Below are 23,538 nucleotides of genomic sequence, written 5' to 3'. Positions count from 1 at the left end.
ACGCCTCTGTCTCCCATCTGTGGACATTGAGCTCCTGGAGGTCTGGTACTGCCCGTGTGCCAGCACACCCAGCACAGTACCCGGCACACAGTAGATCAGTGTTTATGGATAAAAAAAAAAGGCGGGGGGGGGGGGGAGAAAGAGAGAGAGAAGTGCCCTTAGGTTTATCAGGAGCCATAGAACCCTGTAGAATCTAGGGGAGCTATATTAACCTTTCCTTCTCCAATGACTGTGTCTTACTGTTCACACAACAACCTGACCTTGGAACTTGCTCTTCTCTGAAGTCTGTTTATCAGATTCAACTCATCTCTTCCTCTGACAAGACCTCTTTTAGACTCTGAATATGAAACTACAAACATCAGTCACCCCTGCTGGCCATCACCAGCCATAAACCAGATGTTATAGGCACCCAGGTATTGGAAATGAACTCTCGTTCTTCCTGGCTAAACTCACCCAAGAGCAGGAAATGGTCTCTCTAGGGGCCAGCTGGTCAGAAGCTTGGAGGAGGGGGCTGCTCTCTGAGCCACATTGGCATCAGAGGGCAAGGGAAAGTCAGACCTAGGACAAGAGGAGAGTGACTGGTGGGTTTTCTTTACCCAGAGAAGGTGAAGAGGATCAGTGCTTCTTACCCACTTCAAACATACTCTGCCTCCTTCTTCACCACTCCCTACCCCAGGGGCATTTGACTATCTTCTAAACAGCCAGAGGGGAACCTGACCCAGGCACAGCAAGATTACTTGACAGCCTTTTTTCTCAGTGCAATTGGTGGTGCACAGACATCTGCAGTTCAATAAGCCATTTTGTCAGTTCTGAAAGCAAACAAGAATAATTGTTCCGTATTTCTCTTTCCTTCCTCCCTTAAAACTTCTTAATAGAAGGATTTGAATGCCTTCTCACCACTTTTTCATCACTCTCTGGCACTGCTGAATTCTTGTCCAAGGCTAAAATAGTTTAATCATCAAGCCTAGAAACTCAGACTTTCTAGAGTTGTGGGAGGTACCTTGGAATTTGCCGGGTCTCCCACCTCAATGATATTGGCTAATTCCCGCTCACCAGCTCCAGGACCCCCAGAGAAGAGATGCTGTCTGAGTTGTGGTCCTGGTTCTGGCTGTCTATCCGAATCACCTGTGGAGATTGTTAGACGCCCAGGTTCAACTCACAGAAAATCTCTTTATATGGATCAGAATGGGGTGAGGTCATCTCTACTTTGAAACACTTAGGACTTTCAGTGCAGATATAGCTGAGGATAACTGACACCAGCCCCCCGTTTCATAGTAGGTAAACTCTGCAAGAAAGTACTGCTCAGTATAAATTCTACCCTTTCTCTTTATACATAGTGTTCTAAACTTGTTCAGGACAGCAATATGCTTGCTTATAATATGCACCTCTGAGGTTTGCTTAGAGCCGAGGATGATGACGTCATGCCATGCGAGTCAGGCCAATGGAAAGTAGGCTGAAGTTTCCCAGGTGGCCGTTTGAGTGTTGGACTCAAGAGTGCTTTGTGAACCCTACCACTCCTACATCTTTTCTTAACTGAGAGGCTGGCATACTATCCGGGGGTCCAGGAACCAACCTGCAAACAGAAAGGCAAAAAAAAAAAAAAAAATTATAAAACACTTACAACCAGAATGGCAAAACAGGAAGCTGTTAGGCTGAACTAAATGAATTTGCTGTTTGAGTAAATCAAAAATAGTTGAATGTAAACAATTTCACATGGCTCAGTCTAACAGAAGGACCCCAAGTTCAAGATAACATAGCAGTCACGCCAGCTGTGCAATAGGTATTTCCACACGTATTATTTATGGAAACTATTTCCATATAATTAGGATTCTATTACTTGTAGCTGAATACAATCCTAGTAAATCTACATGGAACAAAAATGTGCCTCTTTCTGACTTATGCCAGTTAGAGCCACTCAAAGTGCCAGTAATATTGAGCGATCCAGTATCTTTCTAAGAGAAAACTGTGATGGACCCACCCTAGTTATCTTACCTTGACATTCTTAGTTCCTTATCACCATTATCATGCATAACTTCTAAACCACTAATCATTGTGATCACTATCTTCTAAGCATGTTCCAGTTTGATGATGATTCACTAAAAGACATTACCAGACAGATTGTTCCTGCTGTAGTTTGATTGGCAAAGTGGGGAGTGGGTTATTGCCTACTACATTTTGGACTTTATACATCAGACCACTTTATTATTACACTCATTCCTTTCTTGTTCAGATATTATACACTATTGCTCACTGAAGTTGCACTCATTCCCCTGTCTAAATTGCTGTTATTTAAGACCTCTCCCATCCTTGCTTTTATGTGTTTGAAATTTCATTGCATGTGGGTCCATTATTTAAACCCACTGAGGCTATTTTTGTATTCTGATGAGCTGTCACCATTAGTTTCCTGTCATTCCCAAGTGATATAAACTTGTCATGTCCACATCACCAAGGTGAATGATTAAAACACAGCAAAATCATAGATTCAAGAGTATAGCCGAGTTCTTACTTACATTTTTATTTCAACTACTCCAGAATGATTTATTCAGACCCTACTGTGTGCTGGCCATAAACAATAAGTCCTAGTTCTTACATTCAGTCAAGAAAGACAATTCAAGACAGCATGGTAAGTGTTGGGATGAAAGCAAGTCTTGTTTGCCATGGCCACATCGAGATATATCAGGTCAGAGAACTCTTCTAGAAGGAAGAGGTACTAAAGCTGAGACACAAATGTTACCAGATTCAACCAGGTAAGAGGAGAGAGAAGTATTACAAGCAAAGGAATCAGCATATGCCAAATCCTAGAAGCAGGAAAGCACGGTAGGAATTTAGGAATCCAATACCAATCTGGCTAGGCTGAGTGTGTTGGTGTAGTTTCCTGGGATAAATTGGGGGTGGAGGCAGCTGGTAGGTAGAAAGACAAGGGGTGCAGTTACAGAAGTAGTCACAAGTCACACCTTAAGTGACTTTATGGTTCTTGTTAAAGATTTTATTCTGAGGGAAGAAAGGGTTGTATGCCAGAGAGCAGCGTGATTAAGTTTGCAGTGTTAATTGATAAATAACATGATTTAGGTTACTTAAAAATGTTAAAATGTTACTCCAGTTGCAGTGTGAGAATGAATTAAAAGACTAGAGGATGTGGCAGCCAAGCAGGCATGAATTAACCAGATGAGACTGACAGAGACAAGGAGATGTGGGTATTCAAGCGTCATGGAACTTAGAGCAGGGGTCCCCAACCCCCAAGGCCGCTGACAGCTACCTGTCCAAGGTCCGTGGCTGGTCAGGAACTGGCCACACAGCAGGAGGTGAGTGATGGGAGAGACAGCAAAGCTTCACCTGCAGTTCCCCATTGTTCCCCATAGCTCACATTGCTGCCTGAAATATACCCTGCCCCCTATCTATGGGAAACTCGTCTTTCACAAAACCAGTGCCTGGTGCCAAAAAGGTTGGGGACTGCTGACTTAGAGGATAGGACCTGGAGATGGAGAGGAAAAACAATGATGCACGAGAAAGCAAAATGGAAGACGACTTCTCATATCTGGGTAAATAGGACACAGGCAGATTTTAGGGAGAGTGTGATGAATGCAATTTGGGTCTCGATGGTTTTATTGGTGTACACAGAGCTCTCTGATATGAAACTAGCTGGATGAATCTGGAACTCTGGAAAGATACCTGAGCTTGAACAAGAGAGCCTTTGACACAGACACAATGAGTTACCCAGGAAGGAAGATGATGAGAAATGGGGCAGACAACCAGGATTTAAGGATCAGGAAGGGAAGAGATCTTGGGAAAACAACTGACAAGAAGTGGCCAAAACAGGGGAGAAAAACCAGGAGAGTGGGATGACATTGGGGTTGGAGGATGTGTGTTTTGGGCAGGCAGGAGCCTTAGTCACCGCATCATATATTGCTGACGATCAACTAAGATCAGACTTAGAGGAAGAATATCTTCTATTCTCTTGGGAAAACAGTCTTTGCGGGTGGAGCCATAGTGTAGGGATCAAGTGGGGTGAGAATAAAAAACATGGATGATTATTTTTTTCTTTATTTTAAAGGGAGATAAAGTTGTGACACCAATGGGAGCTGTAGTTGGAGAGAAGTTTGTTGCTTTTGTAAAATAGGGAAGACAGATCTGAATGCTGGTGGGTGAGGCTGGTAAAAAGAGGGTGAAGGGGAGATAGGAGGTGGCTACCCAGGTGAGGGCCCTGGAGGAATGTGCGGCTGGGTGGGCAAATCTTGAGCATAGGAAGAAAAATGGGACTTGCAGAGAAGTAAAAAAACCACTATCATTACTATGAAAAGTAAGGAAGGAACCACATGTTTGAAAATATCCATTACCTTTGGGTTCAGACAGAAATGACAACCACACAGTGAAAGTGGTTTAAAGAGGATAGAAGTCTATCTCTCTGGTTACAAAACCACCCCACTGTGTTCCTGGCTGGTGCAGTGTTCCCAGCCTCAGGGACACTCAGGGACCCCACTCTTTCCATGGTTTGGATCCAGTGTACAAGGTCTAAGAGGTCAGCATCCTTGTGTCAGGCCATGGGATGGAAGAGGAGAAAAAAATAAAGGGCAGTATGCACGCACAGACTGTCTCCCAAGGATGCTCCCTCCCTTGAAGCCGTCACAGAACGTCCTTCCTCACAAGTCCTGGGCCAGAGCTTAGTCACTCAGGCACACTGAGATGCAAGGCAGTGTGGGCAAGGTACCATCCACTCTGGATGGCCACACGCCCGGACAAACTCGGGCGCCCGTGACCATGGAAGAAGGGGCCGGTGAATATTAGGAGCCAGTTCATGTCTTACGAAAGGAGGAGGTTAAACCATCCCTTGACAAGGACGGGAGGGGCCTCCATACAAGTGCATGACTAAGGCCTTACCACTTATTCTGTGATCTAACCACGGATTTTCAGCATCTCTGGTCCTTAGGGAAATGCAAATACCATAATCAATACTACTTAATACCTATGAGGATGGTTATTAGTTTTTAAAAATGGTGACAATATAGAGAAACTGAAATGGAAACTTGTGCACAGCTGGTGGGAAGGTAAGTGGTGCAGTCACAGTGGAAAATCATTCTTGTTTCCTCAAAAAATTAAAAATGGAATTACCATATGATCCAGCAGTTTCACTTCTAGGTGTATATACCCCAAAATTTGAAAGAAGACACTCAAACAGATATTTGCATGCCAATGTTCACAGCAGCATTATTCACATTAACCAAAAGCAGAAGAAACCCAAGTGCCCAGCCAGGGAGGAATGGGTAAGCAACATGTGGTCTGTACATACGATGAGATGTCATCCAGCCTTATGGAAATGAGTGAGTAAAATTCTGACATGGGCTACAACATGGGTCCCCAGCCTCTGGGATCTAATGCCTGATGATCTGAGTTGGAGGTGATAATAATAATAATGGAAATAAAGTGCACAATAAATGTAATACTCTTGAATCAACCCCATACCATGCCCCCACCTCCAGCTGGTCTGTGGAAAAATTGCTTTCCAAGAAACACTTTCTCCCTGGTGCTAAAAATGTTGGGGACCAGTGGACAACATGGAAAAACCTTGAAGACATTATGCCAAGTGAAATGTCAGACACAAAAGGACAAATATTGCATGATGCAACTTCTATAAGGTACTTAGAACAGGAAATCCATAGGCCAAAAGTAGAATTGAAGTTACCAGGAGTGGGAATGAGGGTTTATTATTTCATGGGTACAGAGATTCTGTTAGGAAGATGAGAGATCTGGGGACACTGATGGGGGTTATAATTGTACAACATCATGAATGTTCTTAATGCCATGGAATCATATACTTAAAAGTGGTTGAAATGGTAAATTTTATGTGTATTTTGCCACAATAAAGACAAATGGAAAAATGAGAGCTGATTAGCAGTCTGTGGCACTGTATGGACTCAGGTAAAATTTGAAACTTAGTGACAGGAAGTCAAAGAAGTTTGCATCTGATGGCTTATATTTTCTCTGAGTGTAATTCATGAAAGGTTTATGTGTGCACACTCGTGTATATAAGTTTCCTGTGTATGCCTATAACTGTATAGGCTGGCTATTTTTTTTCCCAGAAAGCAGAAAAGGACTGGAAATAGTTGTGTGAATAATGCTGGAGAGAACTGGCTAGAGAATCAGAGGGATTCCACGTAGTATTAATCACAACCTTCCTCATGGCATCCTTTTTTCTCTGGACTTTAAAATTATTGTTATTATTATTATTTTTACTGAAGCATCGTTGATGTACAATATTATATGTTACAGCTGTACAGTATAGTGATTCATAATTTTTAAATGTTATGCTCCATTTATGTTACTGTGAAATGTTAGTTTTGATCCTCTTTTCTCCAGATTTGTAAAATACGATATGATCTACTCTCACTGTATTTTCCATCTCTTTTCCCCATCATTTAGGAGATACACTAGACTTTCTCCCAAACACGGTCAAAACTCATCTCCAACTCAGTTCTCACATGAGCTCTGTAAGGAATTACAGAGATAGAGTTTTGCGTTTACAGTTTGCAGAGCCTATCCATGTAAAATATATTTCTTGATCTCCACACCAATCAAAAAATTCTTTTCTCATTGCAGTTCCATTGTTAACTCTGCCTTTAGAAACTGAGGGTTTTTGTTTTTGTTTTTTTTTCCCTAAAGGCTTTATTTCCCTCAACTGTAAATGGAATAGTTAAACTTTCTTGAAATGTAGTTTTCATGTTTACGTGAATTATCTTGTGAAATTCGTCTCTCCATTCATACCGAAAAAGTAAAGCCAGGGACCCTAGGAGGTTTCTGAACAGTGCATGTGTTCAGAAGGAACATGTGACTGTTTCTCCCCATGACGGCATGTGCACCTCCCCCCCCTACACACACACACAACTCCCCTCCCCGACCCTCCTCCCCTGCAGTCTCTCACCACTGGCTTCCATTCTGACCTTCCCTATGTCTCCAGTGCCAGCTCAAGCTGACTTCATTGCTCACAGGACTACTGTTGCCTCTGAACGGGTCTCCTGTACCAGTCTGCATCCCAGATCAACCCTTCCTCCATCTTGCCCATCACTGATTGTCTTGCTACAAAAACAAATTCAGCTACTTGAGTGCTTTACTGAAAATCTCCATTAGCTGCATGCAGTTCTCAAGATAAAGCCCAAGTTCCTTAACTCGGCCCTGGCAGCCCTTCCCCCTCTGCCCAGCCTGGGTCCTGCTCTGTCTCCCAGAGACCTCCTTGTGCTGCCCTGCGGCCCCACTGACCCAGACAGTGACCCTGCACACTGACTTGGAAACGGACCCTCGAAACTGACCCTGCACACTGACCTGGAAGCTGACGTCTTTCCACATCGCTGTGACCCTGCGAAGCTCTCGGCCCAGGGATGTCCTTCCTGAGAGGCCAACACTGTGCAACCCTGCACACACTTGTGTCAGTGTTGAGAGGGGCAGACAGAAGACAGCCAGGAACAGAGTTTAAAAGGCTGGAAAAGGAGAACAAAGGGGTTTTGAGACCTGCTCAGACTCACCGATTCCATCCACAGAGGATCCCTCTTGGCAGTTTCCTTGTTAGGAGTTGGCCTTGTAGCCCAGGCATCCATGATGTCTGGTCCAATCTTGGTCCCTGAATCAGAAAGTCTGGGGCTTTCTGAAAAGGCAGCTACCTGTGTCTGGAGAAGGCCCTCAGATGTGCGAGAACCCTAAATGTCGAGAGCCGCTGACGTCAGGCAGACGTGTAGCACAGGTGAGGAACTCTGATAGGAAGGAAGGGCTGCCCTGGGGGCTGCAGGGACTCAGGGGAGGGGTCTCAGTTTCTCTGGAACATTCCCTCCTTAGCAAGGAACCTGCAGACAAAGCAAACTTGGCAGTACGAAAGCTACAGTGAGTGAGGGAATGTTAGTCCCTCCGTCATGTCTGAGTCTTTGCAACCCATGGACTGTAACCAGTCAGGCTCCTCTGTCCATGTGGAGTCTCCAGGCAAGAATACTGGAGTGCATAACCATTCACTTCTCTAGGAGATCTTCCTGACCCGGGCTCGAACCCGGGTCTCCTGCATTGCAGGAGGATTCTTTACTATCGGAGCTACCAGGCAAGTCAATAGAAATATGTAAACTAATGAGAATTTCCTTTTGGGTTGCCAGCCTTAGTAAATAAAAATCCAGGACACCCTACTTATTTTCAGATAAGCGATGCCTAACTTTTAATTACGTATAGCACATACTTATATTAAAACTTTTTTGCTATTGACCTGAAATTCACATTGAAGGGGGCATCTTGTTTTTGTGCCATGTTCATCTGACACCTGTCTCTTGTCCATACATCTGAGACCTCAGGAAAATGGCCAGATCAGAATTAAGAGTCTAAAAGGTGAAAGTTTTCTTGGCTTCTCTTCTTTGTAATGGGGAGGTATGTAGTTTGGCAGTGGGGAGAAAAGAGAGCTTCTCTTTCTGGCTCATTGGATTATATCTAAAATCCACATTTGGGAAAGAAAGAGAAATAGAAAAACAGATGGTGGCTGAAAGTGGCTCACGTGCCAGGAAGTCCCTCTCCTCAGTTGAGCTAACTGAGCACCTACTATGGTCCACCCCCTGAACCCACAATCCCACAACAGAATGAGGGGCCAGCTGCAGGGAGACTGAATTCTATCCCTCGGGGCCCTGCCTCTGGGCAGCTTTTCTGCAGCCACTGGTTTACCTGCCCCAAGAGGCAAGATGCTGCCTCAGAGGGTGGGGCTGCGGTGCAGAGACTGGGGGATGAATGACAGACTTCCTAACAGGATGCAGCTGAGGGAGCCGTGTGCTGACAGAACAATTTGCTGGTGCCCAGAATATCCACCCAGCTCCGCAAAGCGGCAGCCAGGGCGTCAGGAGAAATTTCAGGATTTATCATTCGCCGGGGTGTCAGGTTTTCTGGGAGCCGCATGCTTCCCACCGCACTTTTCCAGATCTGCAGCCTTGACAGGCTATCCATAGAGGCTTCCAGAGCCTTAGGAGTAACATGCAAAACTAGTCCCTTTTCCTCCCTTCCGGATCCACTGGTGTTTATGTAAATGACTGGAAAAGTAGTTTTAGGCTTATTTCTGGAGCTTAAGGGCTTGGTGAGAAGCCTATTATTGAAAAATCAGAAACTGAAAAGCAACTTCTTAGACAATGAATTAGCAGCTCGAGGAGTGTGTGTAAGGCCGAGTGCACGTAACTGGCTGCCTTGCAAATAGGAACTCCCCCGGGACTCAGTCATCAAACACGTGGCAACGGGATGTCTGTTTCAACACAGCGAGTAATCAAAGGAGATTTGCAGTTAATCCAAATAGAACAGAGAAGTGTCCAAGGCAAGGCCAGGAAGAGGAGACTAGAAGTGAGGTGAGGGGTGGCCCAGAGCTTTTGGACCTGGAGTGCCGAGTGCAACTGAGACAGCCTTGGAGGGCTGGAGGGTTGGGAGCTGACCCACTCAGCCCCTGAGGCACCAGCCACCCAGAGGGGAGACCGAGGCTTGGCTTGTGCTGATGCAAATGAGAACGTGAACCCGGCGCCTGGCTCTTCCGCTTAACCAGCAAGGTAAACTTTGGGAGGGATGGAACTAGCCTTCGTGGATTTGCTGGACAATTCTGGCTTGAGGGGCAGGGGTCGGGCAGGTGGGGACCGACTTGCCGTTCGGGAGGTGCCCTTTGGGCGGTGGTTCCACATTGCCTTTCAGGACACTGTTCCCTTCGCAGGGCCATCATGGTGGTTCTGAGAGTGGTCAGCACCGCCTGGGCACTTGTCAGAAATGCTAGTTCTGGGGCCCCACCCCAGACTTCTAGACCAGGGGTCCCCAGTCTCCGGGATCTAACGCCTGGTGATCTGAGGTAGAGCTGACGTAATCATAATAGAAATGGAGAGCAGAATAAATGCACCTTGAATCATCCCAAAACCACCCTCCCTGACCTGGGTCCATGGAAAAATTATCTTCCCCCAAACCGGTCCCCGATGCCCAGAGGGTTGGGGACCCCTGGTCTAGACTCTCAAAAACGCTGAAGCTAATGAGGCCCAGCTGTGTGGAGCTTAAGAGGCCCTCCAGGTGACTCTGCTGCTCGCTGTTGTTGAAGTCTGAGAACCAGGGACTGCTGCGCTCACGTGGGGGCCGTGGTGTGGGCAGGCCAGGCAGGCTTGTCTTTGAGTGCAGCCCTGGTCAGTTTCAGATTCCAGAGCAATTCTGTGCTCACCATCCCCTGTCCCAGTCCCCTCCTGGGCCGTTGGGGCTGTGGGGAAAAAAACGAAACATCTATCAAACATGTCCCAGTCCTTGGCGCCAGTCACCAGTGAATGTTTTATGTGTAATATTTTATTTAATCCTTTTCTACAACTTGTGAGCCGCGTTCTGCAGATAGGATTTTATCACTGACAAAAATTTTGGCTCCGAAAGGTCAGATCATGGGGTCTGGATGTTTCCGGAGCCTGTGTTCTTTCAGACCCCCACAGCACCTCTGGCACTAGCATCCTCTGCCCAAAGAATCCCTTGGGTGCCACCCACACAAAGCGACTGCCGGCCTGGCAGGGCCCCGCGTGGCCTCCCACCCTCCCCCACCCAGCCGGCTCCTTGCCTCATGTTAATTTCCCACCTGAGCACTGAACACTTTATAAATAGCAAATCTAAAATGAATTTTCTACCAGCGATCATTAGCTCCCTTGACATCCATTAAACATTCTCGCAAGCAGAGTGAAGTGACAAAAGGGATTGATTTTTACAGTGTGCTTAATAGGGGAAAGAAAGAAAGGTGTTGACAAGTCCTTTTTTTTTTTTTTGTCCCGATATCACGAGGAATTTGAAATCAGTCAAATGACTTTTATCTGAAAAAAAGAAGGCTAGGATTGGGGGCGGGAGGAGAGAGGGGTGGAGGGAAGACGCTTTCTCAGCTCAGCCCATTGCTGCATCTGTGACAGGTAAACATGAAGTTAGTTAGCTTGGGCTGGCCACCAAGATGAATATGTCAGATTTAATGCTTCAAAATACATAGGGTCCTAGCCGGGGAAGGTATGGGGACTGGTGGTGGGCGGGGGAAGTAAGCAGCAGCAAGCAGAGGGAAAATCACCCGTCTTCTGCTGAAACTACTGGAAGAATAAATGTGTTGATGCAATAGTCGGAGTCAGAGAAGGCTGGTATATGAGGCACGGTAGCTGAAAATTCAACTTTGATTTCAATTTTCATATTTGTCAGCAGTAATTAGATTCACAAAATGTTGTGCCACTGTTCTAAAATACTAATAAGTAGAGGCCTTTGTAGTGTGGTTAATGGAGTCTTTTTTTCCTAGTGGTCTAGAAAAAATTTCATTAAGGCACAAAGTCATACTATATTACAGCGTTTCACCATCATGGACCCTGCTGCCACGGTAACACCATCGGAGACCGGAGCCCTCTGTCTGAATAGAGCCCCTGACTGGGAAGGGGCCTGGAGCGTCATATGCCTCAGCTGTCCATCATTTTTGACCTGCACGGACCTCCGTGGGTCATGGGGGAAGCCAGCTGGCCAGAGACAAAAAGAGAAGCAAATTCATTAAAGCATCATCGTCAAAAGGATAAGCCTGTGAGAGCAAGTGGAAGAGAGGACAGGAGGAGAGGGTGGGCAGGTAGGTGCCTGGCCCTGGCTGGGAAGTGTGGCTTCCACCCCGAGAGGAGGTCCACTCTCTGTCCATCTCCAGACTGGACCCCTCCCTGGCTCAACGCTGAAGCCCCATCAGTGCAGAACCCACGTACTGCGTGACCCTCTCCTCCCAGGCCGGCTTCTGCTCGGCACAGTATAGATTCTCTGGAGACAGGGTTTGATGAAAAGGTTCAAGGTCTATGATTTTTGAGTGACTTTTCCCTGGGGTGTCCTAACCTCTTTGATGTCCCAGGAAACTCCCTGTAGGCAGGATGTGCCGGGGGTAATTGCACCTGCCTGGGAAAGGGTGCAGTCTCCACATTCTCTAGGGAGTCTGACGGAGCTGGGGAACTGGGCCATCCCTACTCCACCTCAGCACCACTCCCCTGCCGTCACGCTGGGCCCACACAGGTGGCCGGCATCTCCAGGACTGCTTGACAGACGTGGCTACAGAGACAGCAGTCTCTTAGCTGGGCTCTCAGAATCTAGTGAACTCAAGAACTCTGGCTGTGATGTTCTCAACTCTCCTCCCCAAAGTCCGGGAGAGAAGCCCAAGCGGTCAGTCCTGAGGCCTCCAAGCAATAGAAGAAAGAAAGACAGGTGGACACGTGTGGCCTCCTCCTTCGGCCCCACACTCCCCCTCGGTTGAAACTGTGCTTTGCTCGGCCCAGGAGAGGAGTGACTTGGAGCTACAGCAGCTGAGCCATGAGTGGGCGATGATGGAGGACCATGTGGATGGAAGGAGCCGACCAGGTCAGCAGGAGCCATTCATGGTGAAGGTAGGGTACATCTGTCTCGTGAATGTCAGGTCCCCAGCTGGTCACCCTGCCTGGATCCTGGTCTCCTGGGCCTTCCCCCCGCCCCCGTGTCCCTGTATGCGTGTCTCTGGCTGTATCTCCTTCACCAGAGCTTGCACACCTCCTTGGACCAGGCCTTCCCTGCCCCCCTGCAATCCCCTCCCCACCAATCGCGCCTTGGCTGCCGCCGCATCTCCCCAGCAGCACGCCCAGATCTTATCCCTGGGCAGCACTTCAGGATGAAAGGAGGAGGGGGTATTACATCCCCCAGTGATACCCGTGGCAATTGGGAGAGGCTTTTGTTGTGTCATTTCCTACCTCCTTCAGCCTATTAAGCAAACAAAAGTGCTTGTGGAATGAGAAATGTAAATGGCCCACGCAAGCCGATTAATCCTAGATGTACAATTCCATTAATAAGGCCGCTTTTTAATAGGCGGCTCTGGCAGCGGCGGCGGGCAGGCCAGGAATTGATGTATTCTTTGTAATTGTATTGCAACTAATAGGATGTGAGGAAAACGGTACCAGAGAAGCAGGTCTTTCAATACCGTTTTCTAATCAGTCGAAATAATGACTTGCAGGGGAAAGCCTTGAAAAGTAACGACACACAAAATATATAACATCATCCAGGGATAACCCACTCTTCCAAATCCTAGCTTGGGCTTCTTCCTTTCATTCCTTCTCTTGCCCTCTCTCTGTCTGCCTCTCTCTTCTACCACAGGTGATCACCTAAAACCCAGGTACCTGGCAGGCAGGGCTGGGAGACCCACACATCCCTAGGCTCGAGCGTTCTGGGATGTAGAGGTGCGGGGCCAGCTGGCTGAGATTGCTTTTGCCAGCAGGTCTGGAAGTCATGGTGGGGAGCGGGAGAGAGGCAGGGTGATGGGTAGCAGAGGGGCTCTAGGAGGGACCAGCGCTGGGGCTCACACAGTTACCTGAGTGACTTTGGATCGGTCTCTGCACCTCCCTGGGTTCCCTGCCCGCTCCAAAATGCAAGGAATCTGAATGAGTTTTCAAAGAATGGGCTGGGGGAAGGGGGGCACCCTCGTATTCCAGGGATAAGGAGAGCCAGTGGCTGTGCCCAGGACCTGAACACTCAAGGCTCTGCTGCGCTCAGGTGTCTGCACTGCATGTGGCCCCTCCAGAGGTCTTCACTGTGTGTCCTAGTCGCTGAGAAACTTGTTCATCACTCCCTCCTTCCTGCCCCGATTCAACAAATACTGGCAGGGCGCCACAATGCGCCAGGCTCTGCTGTACGTTCTGATCAGGCAGCAGTGAGCAGAACAGACTCAACCCCACACCTGCCCTCAATGCATGTGTGGAGTCCGTAAAGCTTGCGCTGAGCGCTTACCACGGCTCTTATCAGGTCGGGGCCTGCTCGCTGGACGAGACCATTCCAGGGCAGGAACTGGAGCGCTGGCCCTCTGCTGTGGGCACGGTGGAGGAGCCAGGGCCCCCTGCCAGCCCCTTGCTCCCTTCGCCAGCCTCTCCTGGTCACTGGGTCTCTCTCCTGCCCATTTGTATGCGGGTTCTGACCCTCCCTTGGTCGCAGGCTGGAGAGTAAATATAAAAAGAAAAGGCAAAGCACATTTCAGTTGAAATCCCCAAGGAAACTGATGTGATTGCCGTACAGAAATGCTTCCAATAAGGGCAGAAAGGAATATTGCTTTTATAGCTTTGGGGACATAAAACATTTAGGAAATGTGATTGACTGGCAGGGCCTAATTTATCATTTATCTCGTTCCCTCTGCTCGCTCTCTGCCTTCTCCCCACAACACCCGGGTGGACAGAAACAGGCAAACTTTTTTCCCCTTTTTGCTTTCCTTTCTTCTCCTCTCTCGGAGACTCGGATTTATCATCATTCTGTTAAGTGGGAGAACTCCTGTGGCTATTTATAATTAATGCTCAGAAACCTGCCAATCCATTTAATGACACTGGCAGGTCAAGGCCCCCTTATAGCTCTCCATTAATCATCATTAGAACAGCTCTGAGTTTTTACATTCTTTTTAAATGTTAATTCACCTCTGTAATGCTCCTTTTAGTTAAAACTGTAAAGAGGCAAGTGGCTGGTGGCTCGGTGCTGCCCGCCGGGGGAAAGGCATGGTGGAATTGATAAAGCCAGCCTGGCTTCTTCTGTTCTTTGTCCTCCACCCCCTATCCTCGGCACCAGATGTCAACCCCATTTGTTCTTTGCGTGCCTATATTTATCTGTAGCAAAAATGCCTAGTGACTTAAAGTTCTGCGCCAATCAACACACTCTGATGTCTTTGGACTCTGGGGGCAACAGACTCTCAGGGCACCAGCCTCTGCGGAGTTGCTAATCCGGGGTCCTGACATGGTTTGGTGTCTCTTAAAAGTGACAGGGCATCAAGGACTCCAGAGGTAAGTGGGGCTGAGAACTGCCCACATGGTTTTTCCAATACTCGCAAACAGGCAGCACATGAGCTGTTAAAAGGGGTCAGGGCACATGAAGAATTCTCTACTTGCCGCTCGTCTCCGTTTGGCCGCTAATGGGCTCTGAGATTGTACGCAAAACATTTCATCTTCCTCCTCATGTACAAACTGGGGCCCACGTCTGTCCTGCCTAACAGGTAAGGTTAAATCCATAAGGAAGAATTAGATTTGACATTATTCTCAGCTTTGAAAACTGCTATATTGATGAACAGCATCAGGTTTCACCCTTCCCCACCTCTCCTGCCCTCTTAGCCTGCATCATTCATACCCAAGTATCTGTGCTCTCAAACTTCTGCTGTTCAGGCACTAATTCGTGTCCAACTATTTGTGAACCCATGGACTGCATCACGCCAGGCTCCTCTGTCCTTCACGGACTTTACTCAGACTCATGTCCACTGAGTCGGTGGTATTCTTTAACCATCTCATCCTCTGCTGCCCCCTTCTCCTTTTGCCTTCAATCTTTCCTAGTATCAGGGTCTTTTCCAATGAGTTGGCTCTTCGCATCAGGTGGCCAAAGGTTTAGAGCTTCGGTTTCAGCATCAGTCCTTCCAATGAGCACTCAGGGTTGATTTCCTTGAAGATTGACTGATTTGATGTCCTTGCAGTCCTCCATAGCTGTTGCTTTATATCATCTTGCTCAAGTCAGAAAAGTATATTTTGAATCATCAATATCTATGTAGCAAAAAGAATGTTAAATCCGGGCTGGGGACCTCTATTGGATTGGCCAAAAATTTTGTTTAGGTTTCTCCTTAAAAATGTTATAGAAAAACCAGAACAAACTTTTTGGCCAACTGAATAGATCTGAATATCTACTCTGTTACTTATTAACTGTGCAGCTCTGAGCACTTGCCTCATCTTTGTGAGCCTCTTGTCTCTTATTGTTGGGCTTGATGTTTATAAGGCCTCTTGACCTAGTAAAGCCTGTGATTTTCTTGCCTGTCCCAAAGGGCCAGGGCAGTGACTCAACCTAACAGTGACAAAAGGGTCCCTTTGACCATCTGAGCTCTTAAATGTTCCTTGTCTTATCAAGCAACATAGCCTAGAATTTAGAACTCTAACAAAAGCAAGGAGAAATTGATACGGAGATTAGACAATGTATTCTTAGAATAGAAAATGTACATGTAATTCACCTTTGACTCTTGATTCCATGCACCTTTGTGCAAGGCATTTGGAACTATGACCTTGACCTTATTTTCAGTGTTAGTCACTCAGTCGTGTCTGACTCTTTGTGACTCCATGGACCATAGCCCGCCAGGCTCCTCTGTCCATGGGATTTCCCAGGCAAGAATACTGGAGCGGGTAGCCATTCCCTTCTTCAGGGTATCTTCCTGACCCAAGGATCAAACTGGGGTCTTCTGAACTGAAGCTCAAAGAGGTAGGGTGGTAGTTCAAGGTTCATGTAGTTTGTACTGTTCAGGGTCACAGGTCAAACTCAGACCTCTTGCATATAAGTCTAGGTTCTCTCTCTCTCTCTTTTTTTTTTTTTTGGTATGAATTCATCTTGTCCCCACCCTCCCCATGATCTTGATGAATGATAATGAGGTGATACACCTTGGATGAAATACAGACATCATCCAGCAGCTGCTCCTGTTATGATTGAATTGTAACTAGCAACCTTTAATTTGGGCTAAAAACTTCCATTCCTGGGTTACTTCCCCAGTGTGTTTACATTCATACGGGCATTACTGTGTGGGGGTGAGACTTCTGGGGTCTTTGACAGAGAAGCCCACCATGTTTATTCTTCCCCCTGTGTGGTCCCAGGGCCCATCCTTACAGCCACCGCCATGCCTCTCCACCCCTCCCCCGTAAGCGTCACTGACACTCCAAGCAGACACCGGCCCCCAAGCTGGGCTTTGGCCATCTGTTCTGCCCATCACTTGAGAATGCAATAAAACCTGCTTGACAATCGTGCCAACACGAAGGGCAGAGAGGGCTGCACGGCAAAGAGCTGTGTCACTTTCCTTCCTCCAAAGGTTGCATCAAGAATATTTGGGCCCAAAAGAACTCTAGCAGCCAGTAGAGTGTTGTATCATGTGCCTTCTTCTCATGTCACTTCTTGGCTTTGTTAATGGGCTTGTGTCAGTTCTCACAAGTTAATCATAATAAGGACTTAGGATAATGCAGCGCTGTCCACATTTGAAAAAGCTTTCACACATCTGCTGTTTCTTTAAACTGTCATGGTTGCAGTTGGATGTTAGAACTAAAGGCCTTAGAAAATATTTACCCTAACTCTCTCAGCTGATTATTATTGACGTATTTAGCTTAAGTAATGCATCCTTGTTAAATATAATTTGGACACCATGCAAGAGTAGCTTTAAAAAGATTTAAAGTCACTCATGCACAATTAGATTTAATGTATTTTCTTCCATTTCCCCCCTTATTCTCTGCCATAGTTTTTATTATGTAGTTGTAATCATATCATTTATATCTCATTTTTTCTTTTAAGAACAGATCAGAAGCAATTTTCCATGTCGTTACGTAGTATTAGTGAACATAATTTTAATTGGTTTCATTGCATTCCATCAAGGAGATGTACAGTACCATTACCCTATGTTTGGACATTTATGTTGTTCTAATTGGGGGCTGTTATAAATAATGTTTCAGTGAAGATCTCCATGCATCCAGCCTTAATCCAATTTTAGGATTCTTTCCTTAGACCAGGTCACTAGAAATCCTATTGCCACCAGTTCTCTTACTTCTCCCAGGGAAGTGAGGCAGGAAGAGATGAAGTGACTCTAGATCCCAGGGACCATCAGAAGAGTATCACTCAGGCCCAGGAGGCCCACATCTTTGGCCTCCTGGTTTCTGATTTCTTCCAATCCATGGTGGTCTTTAGAATTGCTAAATCAAAGGGCTTGAAAATGTATTGGGTGCCCGCATAAAAATAATTTTAGTATCCAGTGGTTGAGAAAAAAACACACAAGAGCTACCATGAATTCTGCAGCACTGTGATCAATGTGTGTGAAATCAAATGCAGCAGCATCCCTATATACTTAGAAATAACACAAGCCATATATGCTGAGAAATATCTATCCCATCTGCTGACAGTGCTTGATGTATGCATAGATTCTGAACCTATTTTAAAACTCTTGTCCCCTCTTCACACTGCAGCCCAAGCTAGGTCCCCTGTCCTTTGAAAAGAATGCATTCATCCCAAGTTTTCTGTCAGGATAATAGTTCCAAGATGAATGAATCCAGGATATTCATCCCATCTCATAGAATCCATGTGAGCCAGGATTCCTTCCCTCTGGACCTTCCTGCCCTCTTTACCTCAAGGGTAGTGAGTGGTCGAAGAGAGACAGAGAGGTTATCCTGAATATTGAGAGTTGGAAGAGACATGCCATAAGTTTATGTAAAGATTTCAAGGCTTTACAGCCTGAACAAATAGTCTCCAATAATAACAACAGCATACTAGACACCAGGTATGCATTATTTTGTACAAGTTTACAATGTTTCTGTGAAGAGGGTGCTACATGTATCATGACTGTTACAGGTGGGAAAACTGAAGAGGACAGTAGTGGTTCAGGGAGTCCAGAAACTTGAGATCTGGTGGATTTAAGCCTTGGAAACATAGCCTCTTACTTATGTGCACACAGCCTCCTTCACCCCTGACCCCAACATTGAGAAGTATAATGAGGCAGGTCATGGTCCTTATGTGGTCAGCTCTTGTTCTCATCCTTACTACCCACTCAGAAGCCAGTGAGGGGGTAAGGGAGAATGTGACTGTTGGGACTGGCCCTCCTCTTCACCCACCAGCTTCCCAGAATCACGGAGATGACACTTCCTCCATTGTGGGGGGGAAGGGTGGGTGTCCAGGCAGCAGCCTTCTTTGACCTAGGTTCTGTGTACTCCATGACTAGGAATATCGTGATCGGTGATCGTGATTATGGCATTCAATTGGACCACACAAAGTTGCCAGCGTCTCACCATTCTGATGTTCACTAGCATCATTTTCATAAGGCTGGTCTTAGTGTATGTCTGGGCCTGATGGCCTTAGCACAGCTCAATGCTGGTTGGTAGAATATTGCAGTGAATGGGAGAAGGTGGACACATGGCACTCTGCCCACCCACCCCACCCCAGCTGGCACAGAGGAGTTGCAAAGGGCCCTGGCACACCTAGAGTGTTATAGAACCTCTGCCACCTGTCCTTTCTCTCCAGTCTCTCCTCATGCCCCCTTGCGTGAACCAGCTCTCCTGAGAGGTTGCCATTTGGGTTCTGCTCTTACCAGCTTTCATGAGACCATGTACTAGGGTTCTGATCTCCTTTTGGCTGAAGACTGTGCTCCTTTTCTGAGCTTAAGCACCAGGGGAGAGCCCCCCAGAAGCGTGATCTTTATCCCTGGATGGCGCCTTGATCTAATTTCCTGCAGCATCGAGCAAAGCCCAAGGTTTAGAAATACAGGGGCCTTGGTTTGAATCTTGATTCTACCACCTGTTATGTGACCTTAAGCAGTTTGTTTCTTCTCTCTCAGCCTGGGTTTCATCAACTACAATCAAGACTGATGATTAAGTTCTGGAATTTATGTAGAATTTTTCCATGCATCACGGCCATGGGACACATTTTGCTCCAGTTTCTTTCTGAATCTGGTGACCTGGGAAGATGCCAGGGAAGGCAGTCTGACTTTATCTTTTCACAGAGGAACTCTATGTGCTGAACCAAAAGTTGGCCCCAGTGTTCCAACAAGGACAGGTATGCTTGTGTGGGCAGTGGACCATAGCATTTGAAATAAGTCACGTTGTAGAAAATCTAGGATGTGTGTTCCTTATTATTTATTCTCTCTCCCTTGAGCATGGAGTAAAACCAGTTTTCTGCTTCCTCTCTCTGAGCCTAACCTTTTAAGTGTCTGGAGTCTGACACTGCACCCCCTTAATAAACATCCCCCTTTCCCACATGGAGATAGAAAAACATAAAAAGCATGAGTCAGATGGAGTGCAGAGACAGACAGAAACCTTAGAGACAGAGAAAAAGACAGTGGAAGTGGCATGGAGAGAGAAAACAGGTAGATGTTAAAACACTATGTCCCCAAAGCCAACAATATTTATGATAAGAAAGCCTGTAATTAAGAAAAATAAATTCCTCTAGGTCTTACAAAGCATCCCCAGGAAACTCCCAGGGCACTTAGGTTTACCTGTTCCCAAAGAAGGTCTAATTCCATAAAGATCTGTAGCATTTGAGAAAGTGTGTTTGCCACACTCTTTTGCTCAGGAAAGTATATTAGGATGCCTCTTTCAACTGTTTCTTTCAATGAAAACATGGGTTTTTAAAGCAAGAAGTGTTCAAAACTCTGAGAGTCTCTGTGCTGGCTTGTAAGTTATTTGACCTCATTAGTTCAGCCATAATCCTTTAGTCTAAGTTACAAAGACGTTATTATAAAGATGAAGTGATATATGACCATACTTGATATGTAGCAGGTACTCAGTAAATGGAGATGCTGTATTTAAATTTCTGATATTTAGATGCGTCCATAGTGGCTACTTCTTTCTCTGCCTTCCATCATGGGCTCTTCATGTTCTTCAGGGTCCCTCTTCTTTCTGAGGACATTGGTTATTTGGACAAGATGTGCTAATTGGGGCAATTAGAAATGGTAAACTGAAAGAATTCCCTTCAGATATATTTTATCAAGAAAATATCCTTCCTTAACCCATAATTATCTCATCATTGTGGGAGTCAGGCCATTGGATTTTTTTATTTTTTATTTAAACTTGGTCTCATTTTCTTCACTTCCTTGAGTGATATGCATTGTCGGCATGACATGTGTTTTAATTGCCATTTAAAATTTCTTCAAAAAATGATACTTTCAATCACACATTGATTTAGCATTGGGATGAAAATCATGTATTCAGAAATGCATACAGACAGAGCAGCAGGGTGTAAATTTGATAATAGGCAAGTCCTATTTGTCTTTGAAAGAATGACCACAACAATTACAGGCTTTATAGGATCTAATACAGAAAGGATGCCCACAGCTGATAATTTTGTTGAAATACATAAAAATTTCAACTTAAAGGCCAAGGGAATTTCTAAGTCCTTTGCAATAGAATAAAACTTCGCATCTGTAGAGGCTGATATGACCAGCTGAAAGTGTTTGACTTTTCTTATCTTATTAGTACTTAAGTTAATTGTGTGTCCCAGAAGAGATTGCATCTACCATTTGATGCATCCAAAATGGAACTCGTTATCCTACCATCTTGCATGCCACAGAGGCTATTCTTCCTACAGTTTCTCTGACTGACTTACAGGCACCCTTCTTAATATATTCCTTAAACAGAACCACTAAGAATTATCCTTGTTCCTCCTTTTTCTTCACCTCTAATATTAAATCTGTCTACTTGTCTTGTTGGTTCTTCCTGCAAAATAAATCTCCCATCCATTTTCATTCCCTTCACTCTAGTGCCTTCATCTGCGAGATCATGACATCCTGCCTGGACCGTTGCAGTAGTCAGTTCCGCTGCTTCCACACCATCCATCCATCCTTTACATCATGAGCCGGACAGTCCAGTCTCCAAACAGCAGCCTAAATAATGCTTTCCAGAAGAGATGAGACTTTGTCACTCCCCCTTGATGCTAAGAAGAAAGTCCACACTCCTCCCTGCAGCCCCCAGGCTATGACGTTGAGGACCCCCGAGGATCCCCCGCCACCTCTTAGAGGCTCTTCTGTATCATCAACTTCCCCAGTGACTTTGCCCCAGAATCTCGATCTGTCCTCTGCCCTCTTGTCTCTCAAACCTGTCTGACTTCAGGGACTGTCCGTTTGGTGGGATTTCTGCCTGGAGGTTTCTCCCTCCAGACTTCCCCAAGCTGGGCCGATTTTAGTAATTCCGTCTCAGCGAGGCCGTTCGCACCCAGCCTCTTTCCATGTGCTCCAGCCTTTCTTGGTGCACATTCTCCACCCATCACACAGGCCCCTACCACTCCTGAGGCTAGCTTAATTTGTTTACTTGTGTATCACTTATGTCCTCCCACGAAGATGTTAGTTCAAGAGAGAAAGGGTTACATATAACAGATTCATGTCTTTGGATAGCAGAAAACAACACACACACACAGAGTCAGCATCCTCATCAGATTTTCTCTAAACTGCTCACTTTGCAAACTGAATGATAATTGAATATTAAAGAATACTTTAAAGAGGAAAAAAAATAAGGGATTGTCTCCTTCCTTATTTGATCATGAAGACTTAAGGTAGCATGTAGTAAGTAGCAGATGATCACTCAATAATGTTAGAATTTGGGAAGGAACAGATAGTCCACCTTTTTTTTTTTTTAACAAACTCCGCAGTTTGTTAAACCGCACTTACTATGTGTGCTTACTGTAGAGTGGCCATGCAGAAATCCTTCTCTCTCTGGGATATTTTGAGAGATAAAATAATTTATGCAAACAAATATTTTGCCAATTGGGAAAACTTATCATGTCACTCTTTGAGAATCAGATGAGGGCTCTTGCCCAGTCACAGGGTGCTGGCCAGAGGTGTGAATTCAACTCTGCACATAACACCTCCAAAAACCTCACCTCTCCCCCCACAAACTTGAATGGTTACCTTCGTCCATGCTGAGTCAATCTTCAGGTTGATTACAACAGTTTGGAAAGTTGAGGTGCCTTCTTTTTACAGTTAATGGCTAGGACACCGTTTTATGTTGTAAATATGAAGGGCCCCATCTGTTGCAAATTCCAGGCACTGGTTCACTTCTACGAGGCCCTCTCCATTTTCTATCGATGGCCTGAGGGTTTCCAGAGGATAGTTATAAGACTGGGTTTAAGGAAACAAAAAGCAAGGCCCTCAGGAAAAGTCCTTAGTGACTAGTGTCTCTCTCGGGATTCAGTGTGTTTTCATCCCAAGGAGAGATTATGTAGCCAGAAAAGAATGTCACAAAGGGAGCCTCACATCCACGCTGTCAGCCTGTCCTGACACAAGGGCTGCATTCACTGCCCTGAAGGCAGCACCAGTTGTGAAATAGCTTATTGCAGCTCCCAGTCTGCACACCCAGAGAACCCAGTGACCGAGTTCAGAAAGACAGGTTGAAAAGTTATGAGGGAAGCATGCACTGGGCCCAGTGGGGTCTCCGAGAGCGCCCAGGGAGGAGCCCTGTGGAGAAGAGAGGTCCATCAGGTGGAAGCAGCCTAAATGAAGCTCTGGGCCTCTTCTCTTTTCTGGGACTCAGGACTTGTCACCCTTCCTTCCGTAACGCAAATACTCTGAGATGGTCCCTGATGAACTGGATATTGAGAGGAAGGAGCGATGTGGTCCGGAACGCTTATGGGATGTCACACGCGGGGACTTTCTGGCCCAGCTGCCCCATCCCCTGACTCCTGGGCGGGAGAGAAGGCCATGGCGATGAGGTCTGGACCCGCCCCTTTCTCTAAGCAAATATGCCAGTAGCATTTGGGTTAATGAACTGTGCCTTTTAATAAATGGTTCTTATCTCGCCAGAGTGGTGCTAAATTGTCAGGATTTTAAATTAACTTAATAGTTTCGGGGATGGTACTTATTCACTGGTTACTTGGAAAGTGAACACGGCCCCCAGCCTGGGCTTCTTATTGAATTATGCAACAGTTAGTTATTTCATTTGGGTTTAAGGGGAAATGTTTAGGATTAATGTGCAATGCCTCAATGCCCCCCTTAATGGGCATTTCCAGGCCTCCCCTAAACTAAAAGCATCCCATTCATCATCAGGTCACTCTCTGTTCTTTAGGCGT

The 23,538-nt window shown here is 46.0% G+C and overlaps 1 protein-coding gene and 1 pseudogene across 1 annotated transcript in view; both read left to right on the top strand.

The window, feature by feature from the left end:
* The window catches only part of NTM (neurotrimin), a 944,459-nt gene that overhangs the window by 9,699 nt on the left and 911,222 nt on the right, over positions 1-23,538 (top strand). The gene's annotated exons all lie outside the window — the stretch shown is intronic.
* On the top strand, positions 4,793-4,906 carry LOC139031929 (U6atac minor spliceosomal RNA; annotated as a pseudogene).

This window comes from Odocoileus virginianus, chromosome 28, assembly GCF_023699985.2.
Source record: "Odocoileus virginianus isolate 20LAN1187 ecotype Illinois chromosome 28, Ovbor_1.2, whole genome shotgun sequence".
Classification (NCBI taxonomy): Eukaryota; Metazoa; Chordata; class Mammalia; order Artiodactyla; family Cervidae; genus Odocoileus; species Odocoileus virginianus.
This window is presented reverse-complemented; position numbering and strand designations above follow the sequence as displayed.